The sequence below is a fragment of the Diospyros lotus genome, chromosome 8 (assembly GCF_014633365.1).
Source record: "Diospyros lotus cultivar Yz01 chromosome 8, ASM1463336v1, whole genome shotgun sequence".
Classification (NCBI taxonomy): Eukaryota; Viridiplantae; Streptophyta; class Magnoliopsida; order Ericales; family Ebenaceae; genus Diospyros; species Diospyros lotus.
Window position 1 is genome coordinate 32,589,335 of NC_068345.1, and position 11,140 is coordinate 32,600,474.

At 31.6% G+C, this 11,140-nt stretch overlaps 1 non-coding gene across 1 annotated transcript; it reads right to left on the bottom strand.

Moving 5' to 3' along the window:
• Window positions 1-422: 422 nt before the first annotated feature.
• Window positions 423-529, bottom strand: LOC127809036 (small nucleolar RNA R71). The gene has a single exon (XR_008025044.1). It is a non-coding gene; the product is annotated as a small nucleolar RNA R71 (small nucleolar RNA).
• Window positions 530-11,140: the final 10,611 nt, after the last annotated feature.

Here is an 11,140-nt window from a genome sequence, read left to right on the forward strand (position 1 = left end):
ATAGAAAGAAGGAGAAAAAGAACAAGATGGAGCAAGACCAAGAAGCTCAAAATAATCTAAGGACATTGAGCTCATATGCTACACCTACTTTGGATGGACTACATCAAGCATTAGGAGGCCCAATGTGCAAGCAAACAACTTCGAGATCAAAGCTACAATTATTAAGATGATCCAGATGAGTGTACAATTTTTTAGCCTTAATGATGATTCTAACTCTCATACTTGCTAATTTTCTTGAAATATGTGATACTTTTAAGTATAATAGAGTTAGTGAGAATGCTATTCGACTTAGGTTATTTCTATTTTCCCCAAAAATTAGAGCAAAATAATAGTTTAATTCTTTTCCTGCATATTCTATTACTACATGAAATGATTTGGCACAAAAATTTTTATCTAAATATTTTTCACTTGCTAAAATAGCTAAATTAATAAATGACATAACAACTTTTTCACAATTTGGTAATGAATCATGATATGAGTCGTGAGAGAGATATAAGGAATTGTTTAGGAAATATCCTCACCATGGTCTACTTGTTTGGATGCAAGTGCATACTTTTTATAGTGGCATTAATCAATCTTCTCATTCAATATTAGATGCAACTACAGGTGATACCCTTATGAGAAAAACTCTTGAAAAAGCATATGAACTTTTGGAGGAGATGGCGACTAACAATTATCAATGGGATAATGAGAGAGCAAACAAAAAAGGAGTTGGAATTTATAATATTGATCCTATCATTGTTTTATCTAATTCAAATTGCTGAATTAAATAAGAATTTGGATAATTTGGAGGTTTCAGCTACGAATTCTTCTTTTCTCATTTTCTTTCTTGTGAGCTTTGTGGGAACAAGGGACATGTTAGTGTCTATTGTCAAGTAGGAAATCATTTTTCTCCTTGTTCTTTTGAACAAACTAATTTTATTTCTTATGGTGGCAACAGATCAAATTTTAATTCCTACTCCAACACTTACAATCTAGGATGGAGGGGCCATCCTAATTTTTCTTGGAGTAATAATAAACAAAGAGCGCCCCCTGGCTTTCAACAACAACAACATCAAATTTCACAAGAGAAGAAATCGAATTTGGAAGATATGATGGCAAAGTTTATCAATAGTATAGAGGTAAGAATGCAAAGTTTGGAAACTCAAATTGGATAACTTGTCCAAGCAATTTCAGAAAGACTACAAGGAGGATTGTCTTGCACTACTGAGAAGAATTCAATGGAGCATGTAAAATCCATCACTTTGGAAGTGGAAAAAAACTTGAAAGTGAAGACAAAGATGAAGAGCATACAAAATAGGAAGAAAGCCAAGAGCTTGAAGCTAAAGAAGATGACTGTGAGTTATCAATGGAGAAAAAGGGAAGTTATTCTTCTCTTAATTTAAAATCTTACAAACCTCTTCTTCCTTTTTCCTAAAATATTTCTAAAGGCTAACTTGGATAACAATTTGCTAAATTTTTAGAGGTGTTTAAAAAGTTGCATATTAATATCCCTTTTCTTGATGTTATTTCACATATGCTAAGTTATGCAAAATTTTTGAAAGAAATAATTTCAAACAAAAGAAAGTTGAAGGAATTTAAGATGGTGAAACTTAATGAAGAATGCTTAGCAATTCTACAAAATAAATTGCCTCCAAAACTTAAGGATCTGGGGAGTTTTTCTATTCCTTGCACTATTAGTGAAATTAATTTTGATAAAGTTTTATGTGACATTGGTGCAAGTATTAATTTGATGCCCTTTTCTGTTTTTAAGAAGCTTAGATTAATAGAACCAACACCTGTCATTATTTCTCTTCAATTGACGAATAGAAGTATCAAATATCCAAGGAGAGTAGTAGAAGATGTTTTGGTAAAAGTAAATAAATTTATTTTTCCTGTTGACTTCATTGTTCTGGACATGAAAGAATATTATATATGCCCCTAATTTTAGGGAGACCTTTTCTTGCCACATGGAGGGCTTTGATTGATATCCAGCAAAGCAAGGAACACTTAGCCTTAGAATTTATTATGAGACAGTTACTTTCAATGTGTTTAAGGCTAAGAAACATTCTAATGGCAATGAAAAAGAAGTCTTAAGGATATATGACATTGATGATTTGGTAGAGAGATTTATGGGTGTGCAAAAGTTCGGGTAACTTGAACTAACCAAATAGAATCGATCGATCTGGTTCAGTTATTCTTAATAGACGATTCAGGTTCGGTTACTAATTTTCCAAAAAATCAGGTAGTTGGTTCGGTTTGGTTATTACGGTATAAATAACCAAAAAAATCGAACCAAACTGTCCAGTCCTCCGCATAACAACCCCCCCACCCAAAATCGAACTAACTATTTAGCCCATTGCATAACACCCCCTCCCAACCCAATACCTAGCCTAACCCCCCGGCCCCCTACACCCGAATCCCTAATCCCACCTATGAGCTAATCGATTCAACCCTAATCCTCATCGTTATCGTCCATTCGAAGACTTGGAACCAATCGTTGTCGCCCCACCACCCACCACCCAACACCCAGCCCAACCCCCTTGCACCCGAATCCCACCTGAAAGAGTAAATCGAAACCCTAAGTCCCTAACCCTCGCCATCACCGTTGGAACCAATCATTGTCGTCATCGGCTTCTGAATAATCACCCATCCCATTGACATCGACAGGTAAGATGCATAGACCTGACATCGTCACCCTTTCATCCATTCTCTTTGGAGCAATCATATTCAAAGCACACAGAGAGAGAAGAGAGATAGTATCGAAGCTTCCGTCCGCTTCAATTCCTTGATTAATTCAAACTTGAAGGTTAACAAGTACATATACAGGTGAATGATATGTATTGCAAGGTAGGTTTTGTGTAACTTTTGAGTGAATGATCGTAGAAATCAACTGATGCCATTTTATTAACCATGAATGAAATTTACCCAATTTCCCTTCAATTTTAGATTTGGATGCAAAGGCTTTTGTAAATAAATGAACGTTGATGTTTAGATTGATGTTGTGGATGGATGCTATGTGTTTACATTCATATATGTGTGTTTAGATTGATTGATGTTGTGTGTTTGGATGTTGTGCATTCAGTTTATTGTATTTGAATTCAGATAAGTAGCTTGTTTTTGGTTTAGTATATTGGTTATGGTCGGTTATTAACTTATTATGCTAATCGGTTTGGTTTTTGGTTCGATTACCAAAAATTCAAATTCGGTTAGTGAATAGGTTTGCTCGGTTCGATTTGATTTTATGTCTAAGTTCAGTTCGGTTAAGTATTTTCGATCCAGTTATAACCGAATGCATACCTCTAAAGAGATTAGATGAGTCCTATAGAAAATTGCGTTGCTAACTCTTTTGATGAGCAAGAACAAATTTTAAATGCCAATAACAAGATTGTAGCCTATGGGCTATTTGGAAAAAAACAAAAAGGTTGTCCATCCAAAAGAGATAAATTGTTGTCTTTGGATGTTTCTTCTTCTTCTTCAAAAGCCAAGCCACTAGGTCATGAAAAGGAAAAGTTGATAAGGATGTTGAACGAGCAAAAGAAGGGGATTAGATTGAAAGTTACTACATTTAAGGAATAAGTCTATCAACTGACATTCACAAAATTTTGACAAAAGAATGATTCAAGTCTCCGTGAATATAGATACCTAGTCAAGCTAATGACTATAAAGAAGCGCTTGATGGGAGGTAACCCATTCAAAATATTATTATTATTTTTAGAATATTTTTGGATTGTTTTCTTATTTCATTTTTTTTTCTAAGACTTGTTGAATCTAGAAATTCGGTCCCTCGTCATCCAATAGAATTCGCCTAGCAATTTTCAAACAATTCAATAAAGCCTATATCAGAGGAGTATTTGCTAATTTTGAAACATTCTAATAAGGTCTATATTAGGGGAGTATTGCTTTTCTTTTCCTCCTTTCTCATTTTTAACATTGGGAACAATGTTTAATTTAAGTGTGGGGGTGGGAAATTCAATAATTCTTATGATTGCCTAGAAAAAAAAAAAAAGAAATATATAATGTGCATGAATGATGATTTTCTTTAAAAAAATATTTTATTTTCATGTTTAGGCCGATTTCATGTTTTCTACATTAACTTTGGTTCAATGCATAGTTAATTCAAGATTGAGAATTATTCTATTTGATTATTAATTTTAGGTTTAGCAGTATCAAGGAAAAAGAATTGATCATGTCGGATTATCATGATTGTTGAAATATATGCTTTTTAATTCATAGATTTTGTTGAATAATATTTCTCGAAACTAGGCCTAAACAGAGTTGAAGTAAAATGGGATGATGAAAAAAAAATGTTATTACTATTTATCTACTTCTATGTTTTGAGCTGCTTAGTAGTAATTGGGGGCTGACAGTGTACTCTTGCATCATTCTTCATGTCAAACGGTGGTTCAAAATATGAGTATGCAAATGTATTCAAAACAATTATTTAGGGGAGTAACCGATGTCTTCATCACAAAATGTCAACATTCGTGTCAAAAACTAAGTAATGCTTAGGAAAGATTGATAAAAAAAAAATCATTATCCCTATTACTTCTTATGTTTGTAGTAGTAGAGAGAAGCTATGTTGCATGGAAACACCTCATAGGTGTCGTTTTCCCGTTTTCAAAACGTTTCTTATTCCCATTTCGGTAGAGGTGTCAAAAGGGCCGGGCCGGGCCGGGCCAACCCACGGGCTTTTTAAAAGGGTCTGGCCGGCCCTTTTACTAAAAGGGCCGGGCGGGGCCCGGGGGGCCCGACCATTTTTTTTAAAATATTTTGTTTTAAAAATAATACATATAATATATACATATATAAATATCAAAATAATACAAATATAAAAATCATTTTTTTCTTTTTAAAAAATTTTTCATCTTAATTCTTAAGTTTTAAATATTATTTCATCATGTTATATTTCAAAATTCTATATGCCTTATAAATTTTCTTGTAAATTGATATGAAAAATAATGTACATATAAAAAGGAGAATGTTTATTTATAATTTAAATATATAAAAAAATTAACTTAAAAATTTTAAATAAATTGATGGTTATTATTTATATATATTACGAAATTAATTTTTTTAGTATCTAATATCAAAAATTATTAAAGAATAACAAAATTAAAAAAAAATGAGTAAGAGGGCCTAAGGGCCTAACTGACTGGCCCATAAGGGCCTTCATGGGACCGACCCAAAAGGGCCCTACGGGCCACGGGCCGGGCTGGGCCGGGTCAAGCCGTGGGCCCAATTTCTTTGGCCCGGCCCGCCCTTTTTGAACAGTAACAGGGTTGGGCGGCCCGCAGGCCGCCGGCCCTTTTGACACCTCTACGTTTCGGACCCCATTTATGCCTATTTTTTTTAAAAAACGTCAGTTTCCACGTTTCCATTTCCTATCGGAAACGTTTCCCGTTTCCGTTTCCTTGCAACATAGGAGAGAAGTGACTGCAAGAAAGCTATTGCATGATTTAATTGTATTAATTGCAAGGTTTCATGAATTAATTTTAAAGTATTTATGGCATCAAAAGTGATGATTTTGCACGATTAATTCTTTCAATTAATGCTTTTGAATTAGAGTTGATATGATAATATGCATTGTAACCAAGTTTGTGATTAATTATGCATTGCTATGTTGTCAGATTTCTTGATTTTGGCTAAGCGTGAAAAAAATGTTTATTTTTTAGTTTCTTCTTTGCTTTGTTTAAGGACAAGCAAAATGTTAAGTGTGGGAGTATTTGATAGGGTTTAATTGTATGCATATTTTTCTTTAATTTTCATCTTAATCTTGTGTTATTATTCCTATTTAAAAGATGTGTTTATATGAATTTTACATTATTTTAATCTTTTTTTGTAGGAAGCAAACAAAGGAATTAAATTCAAAGATTTAGATATAAAAAGAAAAAATATATATTATAAATTATATTATATTATATAACTTAATATTATATTATATAATAGAGAAATTCTATTTGCAACCACTTTTTTTACTCTTCGCAGACACTAAAAACTCACCTTCCCCCTTTTACACTTTGCAGCCACATTAATAATTCTTCGCAGCTAAAATTTTTCAAAAATACCCTCTTCTATCACCATCCCACATAGCCACAGCCATCCACACACAATAATTCCTGAACACATCCTCAAACCCCAACAACTCGAATCGTCAGTCAGTGTTTGTCGACCGACTGTGTAGGTGTGGGTGTGGGCTACCTCTGCAAAATCAGAAGCGGCATCACAGTCGCCACCATCACAGTAGATACACACACATATATATACACACACACAGACACTAGGCATGATGGCCATACTCGCCGACAGTACCCCATTCATGGCCCCACAAACCTTGGGGTTTGGGGCTTCTTAAAGGTCCCCAAACCCCAGGTTTTGGACCGCCTTAATGGCCCTTAAACTTTAGGGTTCGGGGAGTCTTTTAAGGGGGACATGGAGGTGATCGTCGCCAGCGGGTATGGCTACTACCAATTGTGTGCTTATGTCTGTGTGTATATATATATGTATGTATACATGTATATATATATATGTATGTGTGTGTGTGTATTAGAAATGGGAAATGAGCGGGTTAGCCCGGCTGGATCCGCATCCCCCTTAGCCCACCCATTTGGTGGGCCGGGCCGAATTTGGCCCGTAAGGGAGCCGGGCAGGGGCCAGGGAAATAGAAATTGGGGCTCGACACGACCCTGTGGCCCTTAATAAATGGACCAAAGTGGCCGGGCCGTGGACCTGGCTATCTGGGCCGGCCCATGAGCCATTTATTTTTAATTTTTTTAAACATAATTTTTTAAATATTTTTTTTTCTCAAATGTAACTAATATTTTTTAAAATATGCTTATAAGTAAACATTATTTACTTATACTTTTTATGTTTGTAAAATTATGTTTAAATTATGTTTACTGTAAACATAATTTTACAAACATAATGTTTATAATAAACATTATGTTTTCAAACATAATTATGCTTACAAACATTATAATAAAATTATGTTTACACTAAACATAATTTTTTAATTATTATGTTTAAAATATGTTTGTAATTACTAATTACAAACATAATTTTTTAAATATTTTTTTTATTTTTGGTGGGCTGGGTCGGGCCATTTTAGCATGCCAGTTGGTGGGCTGGGCCAGGTCACAGGCCACATATTGCTGGCCTGACACGACCCCTAATTTTGTTGGGCGGGCTAGCCCTAGCCTGTCTGCTACAGTAACTGGGCCTGGCCGGGCTGACCCATGGGCCGCCCGGCCCATTTTTCCATCTCTAAGTGTGTATATACATATGTGTATCTGTATATGTGTTCGGATGCATCGCCTTCTACTCCACAATTGTATTTTTATTCGTTTTTTTTTTTATCTTCTCCCTCATCGTATCAAGTGTTCTTGGCTGCATCATCTTCGGCGTGAATGGACAATTGCATATGGTGGTTGGCGGCCAGTTTATTAAGAGAAAGTGGCTGTAATAAGGAGGGTAAAAATAAATTTTTAAATAAAAATATTTCAGATATATTAAAAAATAGTTGTGGAGAGTAAAATAAGTGACTACAAATAGATTTTTTTCTATATAATATTATAAAGGGCTATTAGTTTCAAAAAGTCAAAATTTTTTGAGTTTTGACGATTTTATCCAATTCTTCTAATTTTGGCAATTAAGGTCGAATTTGTAAAGTTAGTAGCAATTTTATCCAAATTGAAATAATTGGCTGCTCGACCTGTTATTTTTTTTTGTTTGTAATAAAAAGTTAAATACATTTTTTTGAGTGTGTGAGTTTAATTTTTTTGTTGCAGGAACACCCTCACTTTCTTTTTAAATAGCTCCAAACAAATCGTCCCTTCCATGTTAGATCAATTTTTTAGATAACCCACAACAAATCACCCTCACTATCATTTTATTTTTAAACAGCCCCTAAAATCTTATAAACGTTTAAATACATTCGATGCAATAGTAGTAGGAATAAAGAGTTAAATATTTTTAACGGTCGCCATTGTCATTAACTACGATGGTGGTTCAAGTAGGACAAAAAAAAAAAAAATTGTCCTACTTAGAAAGTCTAAACATAAATTTATGCAAAAAAAAAAAAAAAAATCAATAGATAACAAAGTCATTTTATAAGTAATAATGAATAATTATTTCATGAAGGCAACTAAAGTAATATACACACATATATATTAACTATAATTTTTTGAAATACAAAATAGAATATTATATTCCCTTAAAAAGGTACCCAAAAAAAATATAAACTCTTTTACTATATTACACATAAATGTTAAAATAGTCTATTTCTTTTTAGAATGACACAACAAATATATTACATTTGAATGTATATATATATTTTTTATAATAAAATGTTAAATTATTATATAAAGTTATATTTAACAAAATTGTATGGCCACGATCGGTCAATCTGTGAGAGTGATTTATTTAGCTGATTTTTCTATAATAAAAAAATTAAACTCACACTCAAAAAAATGTATTTAATATTTTATTATAAAAAAATAAAATAATAAGTCGGGCAGCCTGTTTTTTAATTTAGATAAAATTGTTACTAATTTTATAAATTTGACCTTAATTGTCAAAATTAGAAAGATTAAATAAAATAGTCACAACTCAACAAATTTTGACTTTTTGATGCTAACAGCTCTATTATAAAGTTAAAATAAAGTCCACGTTGAGGGGAAGACTTGGGCTGGGGCATTAAGTGCATATATATATATATATATATATATTATATTATTAAATTGAAAAGAAAAGGAGATGGAATTGGAGACGGCCGTAGCTAGGGCGCATGATATATATATATATATGTATAATTATTATATTAAAAAGGAGAGATAGGAAAGAATTAAGAGACGGCGCACAGGGAAGGGATAAAGGTGCCGTAGGAATTGAATTGAAAGCATTAATCGTTTTACAGGTCTGACAGATCTATCGAGTGATTCATAAAAAAAAAAGTAAAAAGATAATTTTACCTTCACCTATTTTGTAAATTTGCAAAGCGGATCATTGCCCTTTCTGCTCTATGTATCTCTCCTACCATGGCCGTCGCCTCTTCTCGCTGCTGTGCCTCATTATCGTCGCCTTTCTATCACTGCCGTCTTGCCAACAGTCGATGCAACGGCTATTGACAACGGTAAGGCAAGGCGAGGCGAGACAATGGCAGAGAGGCGATGAAGGCGAGGCGATAGCAGCAAGGCGCGATGGCGAGGAGAGGCAGCGGTTATGGCAGGAGAAACACACAGAGGAGGGGGAATCCATGGAGGGGGAGGGAGAGAGTAGAGCGTGGGGCAAAATCGTCTTTTTACCCCCTTTTGGTAAACTCGTTGAGCTTTTTAGCATTTTCCTTAAATGCATATATATAGTGGGGGACAGAAAAGAATTGAAGGCAATTGAAGCCGCGCAAGAGCATCTTCTTTTCTATTCAACATTTTATTTTTATTTTAATAATATTTAACTAAATTATTTTAGCTAGGATTTGGATGAATTTTAATTATGAGATTATGTGATTATTTGTTTAGTTTAATTCAAAATCCGATTATTATTTGCATAAATAATTTATATTATTGTGCTTAATATTTTAAAATATTAACCACGTTTTAATGATTTATGCATGATTGATTAAAAAATTATTATAAATTAAATTCATAGACAATATAAATCATATGCTTGACTATAATATTGAGAGATGATTAGCTCATGTATAGGAATCGAGAAAGTTTAGTGAATCACGTATCATTTCGAGATTATAGATTTTTAAAGAACTTAATGTTTATTTATTCTTTTAAAATTTGTTTAAAAAATTGATAGTGAAATTGAATTAATAAAATATTAATATGACTCGAGAAAATTTATTAATTAATTGAGAAAAATTTACCATCACATGCAAATAATTATAAAATACTGTAAGGGTATTTTTTATTTTGAATCTGGTTGAATAGATAATTCCATAATCTAGATTAAATGAAATTTAAACCCTAGTGTATTTATTAATTAATTTTTCTCATAAAGAATTCAATTTTTTCTTTATTTTTTTTATTCATCCGATTAATTAATTAATTCAACTTAGGCTAAATTAAAATTATTTTAGTATTGTGATCTATTTTTGTGAGATCGACATTCGTTTTATCACTATATGCATATTCGACTAGTATATGCTTTCCTAAATTAATTATGCATAAATCACACATTAATTGTTCAGTACAAATGCTTGATATAATGTTTAGTGTTTCGGCTTATTATAATTTAATTTGTATTTGCACAAATATTGTGGAAAATGATTTCTGTTTTGCACTATTATTGCACTATTATTATGATATTATAATATGAAAGTTATAAATTTAAATAATTATTTATTTTGATTGTTGTGTTTGTTTATGATCATATTAATATTAGTTGTATATGTATTATTAAAATAAAATTGTACATTAACATTAAATTAACATGCTATATTTTTACTTAACCAGTCGCTTGTCTTTTAATTCTATAATTATTAAATACTTTATTTTCAAAGTTTATAATGTATCATGAATTTTATGTTTATATTTATTTGAATGCATCATGAAAATTATGTTTATTATTTATGTTTGAATTATTTTTTTATAATATTTTATATAAAAAAATATATTTATAAAAAATTACTATATTTTTTTAATTTACATTTTATTTCATATTTTCATTTCTTATTTTTTTTTTGAAAAAATATTATTTGTCGTTTCTATTTTTGTGCAACCTAAATTGACAATTGAGGTAGCTCGCTCGCTCATTATATATATATATATATCTCATTCGACTCACTCAATTGGTCAAATAATTTTTTTAAATTAAATTTGAATTGATTTTTTAAGTCACCAAATATTTAAAAAAACAATTTAAAATATTATAGTATTATAACGAATTATGTGAACAAATTATATTTATATATTTGAAAAAAACTTCTAAAATTAACTACTACTGCTTAATACAGTGACATGGTTCCATCTTCAACCACATAATCAATTAAAAATCTTAATAAAAACTTAAATACAGTTTGATAAACTCAAAAATCATAATCTCTAAAATTTTTAGACAAAATTTAAACATAATTAAAATTATAAAATCCTAAACTAAAGAAAACTTCAGTATAAGAGAGAATCGGAGAATTAAGATCCAAAACCCGGGAACCAAC